Source organism: Arachis hypogaea, chromosome 15 (genome assembly GCF_003086295.3).
Source record: "Arachis hypogaea cultivar Tifrunner chromosome 15, arahy.Tifrunner.gnm2.J5K5, whole genome shotgun sequence".
Taxonomy (NCBI): Eukaryota; Viridiplantae; Streptophyta; class Magnoliopsida; order Fabales; family Fabaceae; genus Arachis; species Arachis hypogaea.
This window is the reverse complement of record NC_092050.1, coordinates 106323623-106341628: the sequence shown is the minus strand read 5'-3', so window position 1 is coordinate 106341628 and position 18006 is coordinate 106323623. Positions and strand designations below refer to the sequence as shown.

Genomic DNA, 18006 nt, shown 5'->3' with positions numbered 1-18006 from the left:
AATCCCATTGGTGCATGATGGAAGTTAGGCCAATCAAGATATTGTAATGTAAGAACAGCGTTGTGAGTATAGCCCTTAACCAGCTAAAATCCACCTCACCAATTTAGAAAGGTGTCACAAAATTTAGAATAAAAATATTGGGAGTATGAGTCCCAGGTCGTCTCCCAATGAGTTGCAAGGAAGGATGCTATTTTATTAATTAGGGGTTTCCAAGAGAGTTTAAGAGTTGAATAATGAGCAATTAAATAATTGTAAATTGAAGCAATAAAAACTAAGAATGATTATTAATATTCTAGATAAAAATCCTTGACTAGGGGAATGATTAATTGGAAGTTCTATCCTTGTTGGGATCTCTTAAGTGTAGTATCAAAAAGGTTGTTGTTTTCACTTAGTTAACCCTTACTAAATAAAGGAAAGTCAAGTGATTGAGCTAACTCTTATTCGTAAATCCTAGTCCTCTCCCTTGGGAAGGTCTAACATTAGTAAATACAGAACTAGCCAACAACTTCCAGTTTAATCAGCACTTAAGCCTTCCAACTCAAGTGTCTCCTTTTAATCAATCCCCTTGTCAAGTATGGAATCTACTCCATTGACATGAATATAGCGCTCATAAAAATATAAGAAGAAGACATGAAAAAATAGGAATTCAAAATTAATTAAAAATAAAAGTAATCCTTTGCATCAACAATCCATGAAAATAATCCAATTACCATTCTAAACAAGAATTAAGAATATGGAATAAATAAAAGAGTAAGTAAGGAAACAAACTAGAATAGTATCTTCAACAAAGGTAATGACTCTTCAATATCCAAAAGCAAAAGCAATAAATTAATAAACTATGAATGTAAAGAGAACCTAGAGGAAGTATAATTTCTCTCTAGATTCAGATCTAAAAACCTAAAACTATCCTAATGAGAATATGTCAATATGTATCTCGCTGTGTGTTGAGTCTCTGCATGTTCCCTGGTTTTATTCTATGTTTCTGGGCCAAAAACTGGGTCAAAAGGCGGCCCAAAATCGCCCCCAGCATTTTCTGTTAATTCTGCAGATCGCGCAGGTCACGCGTACGCGTCAGTCACGCGTGCGCGTCATTCAGCGATTTTTCTTGTCACGCGTACGCATCGTCCACATGTGCGCGTCATTCGTTCAGACTCCAATCCGCGTGTACGCGTCAGGCACGCGCACGTGTCGCTGCAATTTTCTCCATGTCGCGCGCACGCGTGAGCCATGCGTGCGCGTCAATGCTCGTTGGTCATCTCCTTAGTTTCTTGTGGTCCTTCCATTTTTGCAAGCTTCCTCTCCATTTTTTAAGCCATTCCTGCCCTATAAAGCCTGAAACACTTAACACATGGATCACGGCATCGAATGGTATAAAAGAGAATTAAAATGCCCAAGTTAAAGATCTCTAGAAAGCAAGTTTTCAACCATAGAACAAAACTAGGAAGGGATTATAAAATCATGCAATTAGTATGAATAAGTGGGTGAATATTTGATGAAACCACTCAATTAAACACAAGATAAACCATAAAATAGTGGTTTATCAAGCTCCCCACACTTAAACATTAGCATGTCCTCATGCTTAGCTTAAGGAGATAAAATAAATGAGTAGGGAAAAGTAAGACTCATGCAATGCATTGCAATGCAACCTATGAATGTGACTATATGATAAAATGATTTTTACCTACTTAGTTAAAAATAAATAAGTTCTTCAAGACAAAAATAAATCAAATTCCACTAATCCAAATTATACAGTAAAAAACAAGTAAACTTGTAGGATGACAGCTCATGAAAGCAGGGAACATAGAATTAAGCATTGAACCTTCACTGATGGTGTATGTGCACTCTAGTCACTCTAGTGTATAGGGTAATTCACTCTACTCTTCTCTAATTATGCTTTCTAAACCTTGTTCTTCACCTAACCAATCAACAAGTATTTAATGTACCAATGTAAACATCATGAGGTCTTTTCAAGGTTGTAATGGGGCCAAGGTAAAGGTGAGAGTATATATATGGCTAAGTGAGCTATTAATTGAATCCTTGATTAACCTAAGCTCTTACCTATACATACTCTATATTCTTCTTAAATCATGCCTAGCTACCCAAAATTTTCCCACTTTTGTATTACATACTCATGCATAAACTTTTCTCTTAACTTGTATCACATATGCATTGATTTTTATTGAACTTAACTTTGGGGTAATTTTGTCCCCTTATTCATTTATCTAATTACTTATTTATTTGAATATTTTTTTATTTTTTTTAAATAAAAGCAAACATAACTTATCAATGAATATGGATTTTATAATTTTTCTAGTTTCACATGAGTAGGTACCCAAATTCCCAATATTTTATCGATTGTAAAAACATAACACATTCCTTTGTTAACCCATGTTCCCACAGTTTCCCACACTTAATTGACACACAATCTCTATCTTAAGCTAACCAAAGATTCAATTTGGATTTTTACTTGTTTTTCCGCTTAAGGCTAGTGATGTGGTAAAATATAGAACAAAGAGAATTTAAAAGGCTCAAATTGGCTAACAAAGGTGATTGAAAGGGTAGGCTATTTGGGATAAGTGAGTTAATAATCAATTAATGGCCTCAATCATATGCATGCATATAACACATTAAATAGTGGACATATAGGATGGAACAAAATATAGATTACAATCATAGAGAAGCAAACACACAAGAATAAAATTTTATGGTTATATAATGTAACCATGTAATTAAGCTCAAATATCACAGGTTGTGTGTTCTAGCTTTTAACTATGTTCCAAATACAACTTCCAAATAAGTTTAACACAAGAGTTTTGATTTAAATTAGTGAAATTTTTTCAAAAATAGGGTCTTAAAAAGAAACTTATTAATTTTCAACTAATTAGAACATGTATGCAAATAACCTATTACTATGCAATTTATCCTATCCTAAACAAAATAAAAATAAATAAATATCTATTCTATTAGTGTTAAGGAAGAGAAATTACCTCCGGCAGTCAGGTACTGCTCGACCTCCCCACACTTAAAGCTTGGTACCGTCCTCGGTGCCATCAGTCAGGAACAATGGGGGGCTGGTAGCAGCATCTTCACAATCGGGACTGTCATGGCTCTCTGTGCTGATAAATGAAGTGGAGTCCGGGGTTTCTGGTTCTTCTTCAGGTGGGTGGTTACCAACAAGCAGCTCCTTGAGGTATGTAAATTGGTGCTTGTTACGACGCTCTCTTTGCTTTCCTTTCTGGTCAAGCCGGTCTAGCCTCTCAAGTATCTGATGGAGCAGTTGGTTTGTTGAAGGTGCTTGTGATGTGGAAGCAGAAGGAATATCTTTGGCCGGTTCTGTAGGCCGGCTAGCAGTGGCTACTGGAGGTCTGATATATTTCCTGTTAGGGACTATCTGATCATCCCGTGGGATCATGGCCTTGGTGTCCCCAGCTCTGTAGGATACTCCGGCTGCTGAGACTAGATCTGAAACCAAGGCGGGAAAAGGTAGGTTGCCCGCAATCTGTACATGTCCTATAGCATGCCGAATGTGTCTTGGTAAATTGAGGTGCCGGTCTGTAAGGATACACCAGAGTAGAACAGCCATGTCTGCAGTGAAGGAGGACTCGTGAGTGCTCGGAAAGACGTAATGGGACATAATCTGTGCCCATACTCGAGCCTCCAAGGTGAGTGCTGAAGCCAATATGCTCTTAGGTCGAGATCGATGGTATCCATAGATCCATCTGCTGCCAGGTTGTGCTATAACTCTGAGAACAGCGTCCCAGTCAAATTGATATGTCTGGCGCTTGAATGAGGCTTTTTGGAATGCGTCCAATTCTTCTGGTGCAGGGGGAAGATATAAAGCTCTTTGAATGGCCTCTTCAATAATGGGAACTTGCTTTTGACAGACATAGACAGAGGGCATGGTTGGCATGTGAAAAGTGCAGTAGAATTCAACTACCCATGAGAGGTTAACCTGCCGTGGCTGTCTCCATAGGAATCCCCATTGTCTTCGCTCAATGCGGGGCTCAACAAATTCAATAATGTGGGTCGGAAGAATGAGAAGGTGCTCATTGTTATAATTCCTCTCGGCCAAGATGGGGAACATCTGCTCACAGTAGCGGTTAGTGAACCGCGCAGTGTCCTTTGTTGGAAAAGCTTTCTCTTTTTCATCGACCTTGATGATCCTCTTAATTCGCTTTGTTGAGGGCTTTACTGCTGTTGAAGATGGCTCTGCCACTAATGCTCTTTTTATTCCTTTCCTCGCCGGTTGTTTGGGAGTAGCTTTCTCTTTACCCTTCTTGGTGGCCATCCTGAAAAGGGAAAAAGTAAGTACATGGAAAGGTAAGGGTTCGAGCAAGGAAGAGGATGGTATAGGTGATAATCAATGCACGGTAAAGAGGGATGTCGTTAACACATGGTCATGACTACATGTGAAAAGTTCATCAATGGAAATATAGCAAGTGCATGTGATGGCAAGTAGATGCAAGATGTTTATCGGCATGCCGGCAAAGGCATGAGTCACATAGATCAAGCATTAAATGTCCAAGTTTGATTATCAACTCTTTCAAACTAACAATTTGTTTGTATTGATAATTATATTTAATCAATAAAATATAAAAGGGGTTTTGTGAAAAATAACAGGCATTTAGAGTAGTAGAATAGAATAATTTAAAATAATGTGGAATACCATACGGGCTTTTTCACAAACACATAGCATGCATGATAAAGTTGTTATGGAAAGTATTAAATTGAATATGCAAACAACCCTTTAAGAACTAATATTAATTGTCAAACAATTCCTTAATATACCCACAAGAAAAATATAGAAGAAAATAATCATCCAATTAAATTTCTAACACCAATTAAAGGAATAAAAAGAAAAAGAAAGAAAAAGAAAATATAGATAATGAAAGTAAAAAGAAAAAAAGAACATAAATAAAAATAATGGAAAAGTGAAAAGTGAAGAAAGAAAGAAAAGAAACTTGATAATGGATGTGAAAAATAAGGGGGAAAGGTAAAAAAAAAATAAGAAGGAATAAAGAAGGGAGAAGGGAGAAGAAAGAAATAAGAAGGGAAAAGAAAATATTTGGATTTGGGTAAGAAAAAATAAGATATCTAGTGCTGATTTGGATAAGTTGTGCCTCGCATGTGACGCAGACGCGTGGGGCATGTGTTCGCGTGGTTTGTGATAATTTCAGGTGATGCGGACGCGTGGGTCACGCGCACGCGTGACCTTATTTGTGCTATTGGCGCGAGTGAAGCCTCGCGTACGCACAACTCTCTGTTTTATACGCACATTGCCAAAATTTTGGGTGACGCTTGCGCGTGGGTGATGCGCACGCATGAATGGCCATATTTTGAAAAACGACGCGGCCGCGTGGGGCACACGTTCGCATGGTAGGGCTTGTGCTTCCAGCACCATTCTAGCCCCACTCCATCATAACTTGCTGCCATATACCCATTTACGTCGAGTTCGCAGGGTCACGCGTGCGCGTGGGTGACCCGCTCGCGTGGAAGGCTTTTTTGCAATTTGACGCGGACGCGTTAGGGACGCGTACGCGTGGGCGTATTTTGTGCCTTAGTCACGCCTTCAGCCACGCTCCCGCGTAACTCTCTGCTTCTTTTCTTCTTATTGCAAAAGCACCTATGAAGCGGACGCGTCAGCGACGCTTGCGCGTCGCGTGCTTGCTTTTTTTTTTTTTTATATATGCAGAATGCAAATGCAGGCTATATGCAACTATATGTAGAGATTATGAGAAGAGTCATTAACAGAAACAAAAATAGAATAAAGTAAAATAAAACTAAGACTGAAACGGAATGATCATACCATGGTGGATTGTCTCCCACCTAGCACTTTGCTTTTACGTCCTTAAGTTGGACAGTCTTCAGGCTCATTCTGCTTCTGTTGGTGGGTCTTCCAAGAGGAAAACCTCTAGCTCTTTGTGATCCTTCATCTTTTCTCCATGATAAAGCTTTAGGCGGTGTCCATTGACCTTTTGGAATTTGGAGCAAGAAGGATGACGCAGGTAAAAAACTCCGTATGGCTCTACTTTTTCTACTCTATAGGGACCTTCCCATCTTGATCTTAGTTTGCCTAGCATAAGCCTCAGTCTGGAGTTATAAAGAAGAACTAACTCCCATTGTCTGAACTCTCTCCTTTTTATGTGCTTGTCATGGACAGCCTTCATCTTTTCCTTGTATCGCCTGGAGTTGTCATATGCTTCTAGGCGAAGGTTCTCCAGTTCTGGTAGTTGCAGCTTTATTTCAGCACCAGCTTCTTCAAAATTCATGTTGCACTTCCTTACAGCCCAGAAAGTCTTGTGTTCCACCTCTACTAGAAGGTGGCAAGCCTTTTCGTATACCAAGCGGAAGGGGCTCATCCCAATTGGTGTTTTGTATGCTGTTCTATATGCCCAGAGTGCATCTTGTAGTCTGGCACTCTAGTCTTTCCTATAAGGCTTTACTATCTTCTCCAGAATGCGTTTTATTTCTCTGTTAGACACTTCTGCTTGTCCATTGGTCTAGGGATGATAAGCTGTTGCTACTTTGTGAACAATCCCATGCTTCTTCAGTAATCCTGTTAGTCTCCTGTTACAGAAATGAGTGCCTTGGTCGCTCACGATTGCTCGTGATGATCCAAAGCTACAGATAATATGGTTTCTAGCAAAGGAAACAACAGTGTTAGCATCATCAGTACGGGTAGGAATTGCATCCATCCATTTAGAAACATAATCTATGGCTAACAGTATATAAAGGTAACCATTAGAGTTTGGAAATAGACCCATGAAGTTAATGCCCCAAACATAAAAAATTTCACAGAAAAGCATAATCTGTTGAGGCATCTCATCCCTCTTGGATATATTACCAAACCTTTGGCATGGGGAACAAGATTTACAAAATTTAGCCAAGAGTAGGCCACTAGAATCCACAGTCTAAAATTTTTCTAGCTGTTCTTTGAGGGCCAAAATGCCCTCCACTCTCAGAAGAGTGGTAGGCCTCTAAAGTGGACTGGAATTCTGTTTGAGGCACATACCTTCTAATTAATTGGTCAGCACCACACCTCCATAGATATGGGTCATCCCATATATAATATTTAGACTCGCTTTTCAGCTTGTCCCTTTGATGCTTAGTAAAATCGGGAGGGAAAGTATGGCTAACTAGATAATTAGCTACAAGTGCATACCAAGAAACTACTTCAGATACTGCATGCAAGCCATCAAATGGAAAAGCATCATTTATAGGAGTGAAGTCATCCTTAATGTACTCAAGGCGACTCAAGTGGTCTGCCACTAACTTCTGGTTACCACTCCTATCCTTAATTTCTAAATCAAATTCTTGCAGTAGCAGTATCCAACGGATCAACCTTAGTTTGGACTCTTTTTTAGCTAATAAATATTTTAGAGCTACATGGTCCGAGTACACTACTACCTTAGTACCAAGTAAATAGGCTCGGAATTTATCCAGAGCAAAAACAATAGCAGGAAGCTCTTTTTCAGAAGTAGTGTAATTAGACTGAGCAGCGTCTAAGGTTTTAGACGCATAAGCAATTACGAAAGGATCCTTACCTTCGCGCTGAGCCAGCGCCGCTCTTACTGCATGGTTGGAGGCATCACACATAATCTCAAATGGCTAGCTCCAGTCTGGTCCTCTCACAATCGGAGCTTGAGTCAGGGCGATCTTTAGCTTATCAAATGCTTGCATACAATCCTCACTGAACTCGAACTCAATATCTTTCTGTAGCAGTCTGGATAAAGGTAATGCTACCTTACTGAAGTCCTTAATGAATCTCCTGTAAAAACCTGCATGGCCTAGGAACGAACAGACTTTCCTCATGGAGGAGGGGTAAGGTAAACTAGAAATGACATCTACCTTTGATGGATCTACTAAAATACCAGTTTTAGAGACAACGTGTCCTAGAACAATCCTTTGTTTTACCATAAAATGACATTTTTCAAAATTCAATACAAGGATTGAATTAAGACACCTGTCTAATACTCTAGCTAAACTATCCAAGTAGAGGTCAAAAGAATCACCATATACACTAAAATCATCCATAAATACTTCCATACAGTTCTCAATAAGATCTGAGAAGATACTCATCATGCATCTTTGGAAAGTAGCAGGTGCATTACATAAGCTGAAAGGCATTCTTTTATATGCATACGTTCCAAAGGGACATATAAAAGTGGTCTTTTCCTGATCTTCAGGAGCTATATGAATTTGAAAGTAACCTGTATAACCATCTAAAAAGCAATAATGGGATTTACCTGACAGGCAATCGAGCATCTGATCAATAAATGGCAAGGGGTAGTGATCCTTGCGAGTAGCTTGGTTGAGACGCCTATAGTCAATGCAAACCCTCTATGAATTCTGCACTCTAGTTGTTAGGAGCTCTCCATGCTCATTCTTTACTGTTGTGACTCTAGACTTGTTGGGCACCACTTATACTGGACTGACCCATTCACTGTATGAGATGGGGTAAATGATATCTGCTTCAAGTAGCCTGGTCACTTCTTTCTTGACAACTTCTAAGATGGTGGGATTCGATCTTCTTTGGGGTTGACAAATCGGCTTTGAGTCCTCTTCTAAATATATTCTGTGCTCACAAACTTGAGGGTTGATGCCTACTATATCCGCCAAGCTCCACCCAATTGCTTGCTTGTGCTTTCTCAACACACTGAGCAGTTGCTCTTCCTGTTGGGAAGTGAGTTCCCTTGCAATGATAACTGGGAACTTCTGATTGTCCTCAAGGTAAGCATACTTGAGGTATGGAGGAAGGGGCTTTAATTCCAATTTCTGCTCTTGGCTGGGCTCTGGATCATCGGGGCTAGTGATAATGGTAAAGTGTCTTCATTATGTTCGGATGGTGTCCCCACACTTGGACCTTGCTCCATGTGCTTCTCTTCTACTTCTTCTTAGTGAATTTCAGCTACAGTTTCATCAATGATGTCGCACTGGAAGATAGAATGATCTTCCGGAGGGTGCTTCATAGCTTCATTTAAACTGAAACTCACAGTTCTGCCATCTATCTCAAAGGAGTAAGTTCCTGAGAATGCATCCAGCTTGAACTTCGAGGTTTTCAGGAATGGTCTTCCAAGCAGGATTGATGATGGTCTTCTTGAGTCATTAGGGTGCATTTCCAGGATATAGAAGTCAATGGAAAATATGAGCCCCTTAATTCTCACTAATACATCTTCAGCAATTTCAACTACTGTAATAATGCTTTTATCTGCTAACACAAAATGAGCTGCCGACCTTTTTAAGGGAGGGAGCCTTAAAGTATCATATATAGACAATGGCATTATACTAACACATGCTCCTAAGTCACACATGCAATTAGAAAATATTACACCTCCAATGGTATAGTTAACCATGCATGGACCTGGATCACTACATTTTTCAGGTATACCTCCCATTAAAGCAGATATAGAACTACCTAAAGGGATATTTTCTAATTCATTAATTTTCTCTTTATGAATGCATAAATCTTTCAGAAATTTTGCATATTTAGGTACTTGCTGAATAACATCAAAAAGGGGAACAGTTACCTCAACCTTTTTAAAAATTTCTACCATTTTGGGATCAAGTTCCATCTGCTTTCTGGACTTCCTTGCAAGGTGTGGAAATGGGATAGGAATGGCGCCACTTGCAGCCTCTGCATCCTTGGGTGCTCCATTCCTTGGCTGAGCTACTTCTTCTTCAACCTTGTCTTGTACTTCATCTTCCTCTTCAGCATCTTCCATTTCATCATCTTCCACGTTCACTGAGTTTTCAATTAGGGCGTGTTCTATTGGGCCTGGCTCTGCTTGATTCCTCTCTGGTAGTGTAGTTCCGGACCTCAAAGTGATGGCATTGATGCCACCCTTGGGGTTAAGTAAGGGTTGAGAAGGAATTCCACTGGAGCTTAAAGGTTGGTTGGTGGAAGTAGGTAATGAGTCTATCCGGGCGGCGAGAGCTTGTAAAGTGGCATTCAGACCGTTTAAAGTAGAGTTCAGTGTAGTCTGCATGTCTTGTTGTCCATGTGCAAGGATGCGTGAGCATCTTGTCTATCTTTTCCTAGTGAATTTGCATCTAAATTGTTGAATTTAATTAAGAATTAATTATATTTTAGCCACTATGGATGCTATTTTGAGTTTTGTACAATACTGTTTATTTTAGGTAGCATTTGGCGGAATTTGATGGAGTTTCTGCAGAGAAAGAGAAGAAGCCAAGGAGATGACCAGCGAATACCGACGCGGACGCATGGCTCATGCGACCGCGCAGAATAGAGGAGATCGCAATGACGCGATCATGTGCCTGACGCGAACGCATGGACTGGAATCTGCACAAATGACGCGAACGCGTAACATGCGCCACGTGCAGAAAAACGCTGGGGGAAATTTCTGGGCTATTTTGACCCAGTTTCCAGCCCAGAAAACACAGATTAGAAGCTGCAGTATGGACAATTCAAGTGGTCCCCATCCATCCATTGAAGATTTGATTATTTAAATTAATTCAAATTTAAATTCAAATTTTAATTCTAGGAAAAGATATTATTTTAATTTTTAGTTTTAGATATTAGATTTTTAAATTATTAGGATTAGTTATAAAAGGGGGAAGCTTTCCTTCTTTTGTAGAGGTCCTGGGGAGGATCCCATTCCATCCCAATTTACAATCCTTATTTTCTCTTTTCCATGAGCAACTAAACCTCCACTGTTAAGGTTAGGAGCTCTGTCTATTGTATGGATTGGTAATATTATTTTTCTATTTTAATTCATGTTTTGATTTATATTTCAATAATTATTTTCGTTCTTTATTTTATGAACCTGGGTGGAACGGAAGTATGACCCATGTTCTATTTGAGTTCTTGTAAAACTTGGAAAAGCTCTTTACTTGAACAATAGCTTGAAAACATATTATCCTGAATTTCTAATTGTTTGTATTTAACGGGATATGTGACATATAATCCCTTTATTTTTTGACAATTAGGATTCTTGTGGCATATAAACTAGAATTTGATCATCATCCTCTAATTGGAATCAATTGACCAAGGAATTGGCAGTTGATGAATTTTAGAGGAGACTAGGAAGGTCTAAGGAATTAGGGTTTAGTCACAAATAGTTTGCCATGAATTAAATCTTGCATGATTAAAATAGTTAATAAGAAAAGTCAATCAGGAAAATAGATAAATCTGAACCCTTAACTGCTTTCTCAACATTTTATTCCCAAATTAATCATTTCACTGTCTTCTATTTAATGCTCATTGAATATTCAACACTCTTTTCTGTTTGTCTAACTAATCCTATCAAACGCTATTGTTGCTTAGTCCATCAATCCTCGTGGGATCGACCCTTACTCACGTAAGGTATTACTTGGTACGACCCGGTGCACTTGCCAATAAGTTAGTGGGTTATAAATACCGCACCAAGTTTTTGGTGCCGTTGCTGGAGATTGACTGTGATTAACAATTATTAGTTGTTTGATTGTTTAGATTAGGCGTTTTAATTTTAATTTTAAATTTAAAAATAATAAAAAAAAACAATTTTTTTATTATTTTTCGAAAAAAGAAAAAAAATTTTTCTCTTGTTTCGCGTTAGCAATCCCCCTGTCCCGTTTTATTTTTTTACTTCATTTAACTTTTGAAAAAAAAAAAGCCTTCGTCCGTTTTTTTTAAATATACCCTTTTTTTATTTTTTATTTTTTTTCTTTTCTTTTATTCGGTTTCTGTTCATTAGTTTTTTTCTTTCCTCTTTTTATATTTTATTAGCTTTATTTTATTTCTATTTTTAATTTCTAAAATTAAGTTTGGTGTTTCCTAATTAGTTTTATTTTAATTTTTCTTATTTTAATTTTTAGAATTTTATTCTTTCTTTTTTGTTTTCTTGTTTACCACATGGTGCATTTAATCCTTTTTGGTGTTGTTTGCTAAGGAAGAATAATGGAGAGAGATCATATGGGTTACTACTCACACCCGAGTAGTGATTCATATCCTTATGAATGGGGAAACTACCCAAATTTTGGTTGGCAAGGTCAAAACCAAAGAAACCTCAGTGCTCCATGTTCCAACTATCAAGATGCACCACCTCCATATTCATATCAAGAACCACCACCTCTCTATCCGTATCATGAACCATCATCTTTCTACCCATATTAAGAGCCACTATCTCCCTATCCATACCAAGAACCATCCTCTTTTTACACTTATCAAGAACCATCACCTCCTTATTCATCTCAAATACCATCAGATCTTGAGCTTCTCATGAAAGAATGCTTACATGATATAAAGACAAGTGTCAAAAATATAGAGAAGCATATGCAGTCGATTATCAAGTACTAGGAAGAGGAACAAGCAAATTCCTTCCCAAAAGATACAATGCAAGATCCTATGGAAGAAAGTGAGGAAATCAATCAAAGGAGTTTATACTCCAGTGCATTAGAGAACTTTCTATCCTCACACATGGAAGAAGAGGAAGATGCAAAAACAAAGGAGGAAGATGCACCCACAAAGGAGGAAGATACACAACCTCCCATGCCCTTGGTAAGCAATGAAGAAGAGATTGAATTAAAAGAAAGCTACCAAGAAGAAGAGGTTGAAATTGAGGAAGCTTGCAAAGAGGTGATAGAATTCAAAGAAGAACACAGGGGAGTGGAGCTTCCAAGACCTCTCCCAAAGCCATTACCATCCAATACAACATTCAAGTGGGTAAAATTCCTACCCTTAACCTTTACTTTCTCACTTGAATATGGGCTACTGGAAACGGATGGTCAACTTAGAGCTCTTTGTGACATTAAGAGTAAGAGGAAGATGGTTAGTGGTAAGAGTTGTCAAGCAAGGTTCAACATGGTTGCATGCTCCGAATTGAAGTGCAAGAATTGGTGTAGAGCTCAATTGAATGGGTCTAGAAGGTTGTTTGGATTTCTCTGTGAGAATTCAGATCAATTGCCACCCAGTAGAAATAATGGTGATACACAAGAAGACGGGTGTAAAAGCAAAGTTTGGGACCCTGGAATTCATTCCCACAATCAACACTCTTGGGGCTTTGTCCCTTGCTTCAACTTGCTCAAAGGCGTTGTGCGCCTAGTTTGGGATCCCGGTAGCCATTGGAATTACAAATATTGGTGGAGATTCCTGGATCAGTACAAGCACAAGCCACCATGACAAGAAGCTCACAACATGTCCAACTTAAGGACTTTAACTAAAAGTGCTTAGTGGGAGACAACCCACCGTGGTATGATCGTTCTTTTTCATTCTTAGTTGTTTTTCGTAAAAGTAGTTTTCTTACTTAGTTGATTTTTATTAAGTTCTTACTAATTTTCTGATCATGCAGCTATTTTATCACAGGAACCGAACACCTCAAGCTAAAAAAAAAGAGCTAATATATATATATATATATATATATATATATATATATATATATATATAAAACACCCGACACGTACGCATCATCTAGGGGTGCAAAAAAAATAAGAAGTTACAGAGACTTGCGCGGGAGTGGCGCCAGAATGAAGTTTCTCGCACAAACAAGCCCACACGTTCGCGTCGTTTGTGATTTTCGTCATTCACGCGGTCGCGTCACCGACGCGATCGCGTGACCTACAAATTCGACGTAACAGAGCATTTTGGGCAGAGAGTTGTGCCAGCTTGGGGCAAGAAGTGTGCTAAACGCACAAATTTGGTCACGCGGACACGTGATTGACGCGTTCGCGTCAGTTACACATATGGCCATCCACGCGATCGCGTGCCTGACACTAACACGTCGTTATGAAGAATGCGCGACGCACGCGATCGCGTCATTGTCGCGAACGCGTAGCTTGCGCCGCCCAGTTTTCTTTTCTCTCTTATTCTCTTATCCTTTTATTTTTTTTCTTTCATTTTGACATTTGTCTCTTCTATTTTCAGTTCTTATTTGCTTGAGGACAAGCAAACCTTTAAGTTTGGTGTTGACGCTGCGCTTATAGGTTTTCTAGTACAAAAGGGAGGTGAATCATTTTCGCAAAGGAGCACAACCTGAAGAATAAAGCGACCGTTAGGATAATTAAGGTGGTTGAGTTCCTTTCATTTTTATTCTTCCCCTCTTTTTCTATGTTATGTTCCGGTTTCCTGTTATTTTGCTTTGTTTGTTGCATGATCCTTTATTAGTTAGAATCATAGGACTAGTTTAGTTTTCCTACTGCTTTAATTCTGAAAAGATGTCTCATGTATTACTCACTGAGCTTAAATAAAAAAAATATAGGAGTGATATATTGCATGAGAAAGTGGGTCTATATTGAATAATAGTCTTATTTACTTAAATGTGGTGGTATTTTCTGTGATTCTGAATGCATGACATGAATAGTGCATAATTTTTTATAGTGAAGTTTATGAATGTTAAAATTGTTGGCTCTTGAAAGAATGATGAAAAAGAAAAATGTTATTGATAATCTAAAAAATCATAAAATTGATTCTTGAAGCAAGAAAAAGCAGTGAAAAACACAAAGCTTGCGAAAAAAATATATTTCAAAAAAAAAATAAAAATAAAAAAATAAAAAAAATAATAAAAAAATAATAAAAAATAAAAAAAAATTACAAAGAGAGAAAAAGAAAAAGCAAGCAGAAAAAGCCAATAACCCTTTAAACTAAAAGACAAAGGGTAAAAAGGATCCAAGACTTTGAGCATTAACGGATAGGAGGGCCCTAAGGAATAAAATCCTGGCCTAAGCGGCTAAATCAAGCTGTCCCTAACCATGTGCTTGTGGCGTATAGGTGTCAAGTGAAAAGCTTGAGACTGAGCGGTTAAAGTCGTGGTCCAAAGCAAAAAGAGTGTGCTTAAGAACTCTGGGCACCTCTAACTAGGGACTGTAGCAAAGCTGAGTCACAATCTGAAAAGGTTCACCCAGTTATGTGTCTGTGGAATTTACGTATCCGGTGGTAATACTGGAAAAAAAATGCTTAGGGTCACAGCCAAGACTCATAAAGTAGTTGTGTTCAAGAATCAATATACTGAACTAGGAGAGTCAATAACACTATCTGAATTTTGAGTTCTTATGGATGCCAATCATTCTGAACTTCAAAGGATAAAGTGAGATGCCAAAACTGTTCAGGATTGCAGTTGTAAACCCCACTATAAGAAGAGATATGGGCTTAATTGAACTCTCATTCTCATGCAAATTCACATCCTCAACTTATATTAGTTTTAGTTGCTTGAGGACAAGCAACAGTTTAAGTTTGGTGTTGTGATGCGTGAGCATCTTGTCTATCTTTTCCTAGTGAATTTGCATCTAAATTGTTAAATTTAATTAAGAATTAATTATATTTTAGCCACTATGGATGCTATTTTGAGTTTTGTACAATACTGTTTATTTTAGGTAGCATTTGGCGGAATTTGATGGAGTTTCTGCAGAGAAAGAGAAGAAGCCAATGAGATGACCAGCGAATACCGACGCAGACGCATGGCTCACGCGATCGCGCGGAATGGAGGAGATCGCAATGACGCGATCGCATGCCTAACACGAACGCGTGGACTGGAATCTGCACAAATGACGCGAACGCGTGGACGACGCGGACGCGTCACATGCGCCACGTGCAGAAAAACGCTGGGGGCGATTTCTGGGCTATTTTGACCCAGTTTCCAGCCCAGAAAACACAGATTAGAAGCTGCAGCATGGACAATTCAAGTGGTCCCCATCCATCCATTGAAGATTTGATTATTTAAATTAATTCAAATTTAAATTCAAATTTTAATTCCAGGAAAATATATTATTTTAATTTTTAGTTTTAGATATTAGATTTTTAAATTATTAGGATTAGTTATAAAAGGGGGAAGCTTTCCTTCCTTTGTAGAGGTCCTGGGGAGGATCCCATTCCATCCCAATTTACAATCCTTATTTTCTCTTTTTCATGAGCAACTAAACCTCCACTGTTAAGGTTAGGAGCTCTGTCTATTGTATGGATTGGTAATTTTATTTTTCTATTTTAATTCATGTTTTGATTTATATTTCAATAATTGTTTTCGTTCTTTATTTTATGAACTTGGGTGGAACGGAAGTATGACCCATGTTCTATTTGAGTTCTTGTAAATCCTGGAAAAGCTCTTTACTTGAACAATATCTTGTAAACATATTATCCTAAATTTCTAATTGTTTGTATTTAACGGGATACGTGACATATAATCCCTTTATTTTTGGACAATTAGGATTCTTGTGGCATATAAACTGGAATTTGATCATCACCCTCTAATTGGAATCAATTGACCAAGGAATTGGCAGTTGATGAATTTTAGAGGAGACTAGGAAGGTCTAAGGAATTAGGGTCTAGTCACAAATAGTTTGCCATGAATTATATCTTGCATGATTAAAATAGTTAATAAGAAAAGTCAATCAGAAAAATAGATAACTCTGAACCCTTAACTGCTTTCTCAACATTTTATTCCCAAATTAATCATTTCACTGTCTTCTATTTAATGCTCATTGAATATTCAACACTCTTTTCCGCTATTGTTGCTTAGTCCATCAATCCTCGTGGGATCGACCCTTACTCACGTAAGGTATTACTTGGTACGACCCGGTGCACTTGCCGGTAAGTTAGTGGGTTATAAATACCGCACCATGCAAGGGAACGAAACATCTCATCATTTGATGAGGAAGTGGAATAAGTGATCTGAGGAACTTGTTGGTTATACTAGGGTCCTTGTGATTGTCTTAAGTGAGGAGCTCTGTAAGGTTGGTTCTGATTCTGCTGTCTGTTGTTGTTATTCCACCTCTGATTTCCTTGGTTGTCTCTGCCTCCTCTGTTGTAGTTGTCCCTCCAGCCATGGTTGGAGTTGTCCTGCCATCCTTGGTTGTAGTTCCCACCTTGGTTGTAGTTGCCGCCTTGTTGATTGTATCCTTGATTCGGGCGGTTATAGAAGTTATGAGTAGCTACCACAGTGTTGTCTTCTTATTAGAGCTGCGGGCATTCATCAGTATAATGACTATAATCAGCACATATACCGCATACTCTTTGGGGAACTAACTGTTGGCTTTGCTGTGGTGGGGAAGGCTGAGCTTGTTGTTGTTGATTCAACTGTAATTGCTTTAGTAGGTTGGTCATTTCACATATACTCTATGTAAGAGCAGAAGTCTCAGTGCTAGAGGAAACTTCTGCAATAGCTTTTGAGTGACTATTCCTGTGCCTGTGATTCCTGGTGGACTCAGCTAAGTTGCTGATTAGTTGCCATACTTCATCTGCGGTCTTGTACTTCTTCAGAGAACCATTACTAGCACCATCTAGTGTAGTCTTATCCTGAGGCTTCATGCCTTGAGTAAAATAGCTGATCAACACTAGCCTGTCAATCATGTGATGGGGGCATGGGTCCAGAAGGTTCTTAAAACGCCCCCAGTACTCATAGAGAGTTTTTGATTCACCTTGAACAATGCATGAGATCTCTTTTCTCAATCTATCTGTAACTTCAGTTGGAAAGTACTTTTCCAGAAATTCTCTCCTAAGCATATCCCAGTTAGTAACAGTTGCTTCAGGTTGGGAGTAGTACCACTCCCTCGCCTTTCCCTCAAGAGAAAACGGGAAGGCAGTTAACAAAATAGAAGTTTCATTTGCACCCTGACGCCTAACAGTAGAACAGGTTGTCTGAAAATCCCTTAAGTGCTTGATAGGCTCCTGAGCAGGTAAGCCATGAAACTTGGGCATCAAGTTGATTAGTGCAGTCTTCAGTTCAAAATCTGCATCCAGAGTTGGATGATGCACTTGATACGGCTGTATTGTAAAATCCGCGGCTCCTGCTTCCTGGAGAGTAATCCTCCTAGGTGCTGCCATTCTATCTGCACGTGAATTCACTGAATCAGTAGTAAAGGAGCTTATTTTGCTCTCAGATGGCGGTTCAGATTCGCCCTCAGATGAGACTGGTGAATCGATAACAATCACTTCACCACCCTCAGAGGCTAACCGACGTCGAGCTTGCCTAAAACGTAAAATAGTTCTTTCAATTTCAGGATCAAATGCGGCTAAGCTCGAATCAGGCAGTGAACACGTCATTCAACGAAGGAAACATATAGCTCATGGTAAATAAATAAAAA

General features: G+C 38.7%; 1 non-coding gene across 1 annotated transcript; it reads left to right on the top strand.

Annotated features, from left to right (window-relative positions):
- Window positions 1–17270: 17270 nt before the first annotated feature.
- Window positions 17271–17374, top strand: LOC112753108 (small nucleolar RNA R71). Its single transcript, XR_003177506.1, has one exon. It is a non-coding gene; the product is annotated as a small nucleolar RNA R71 (small nucleolar RNA).
- The last annotated feature ends 632 nt before the right edge of the window (window positions 17375–18006 follow it).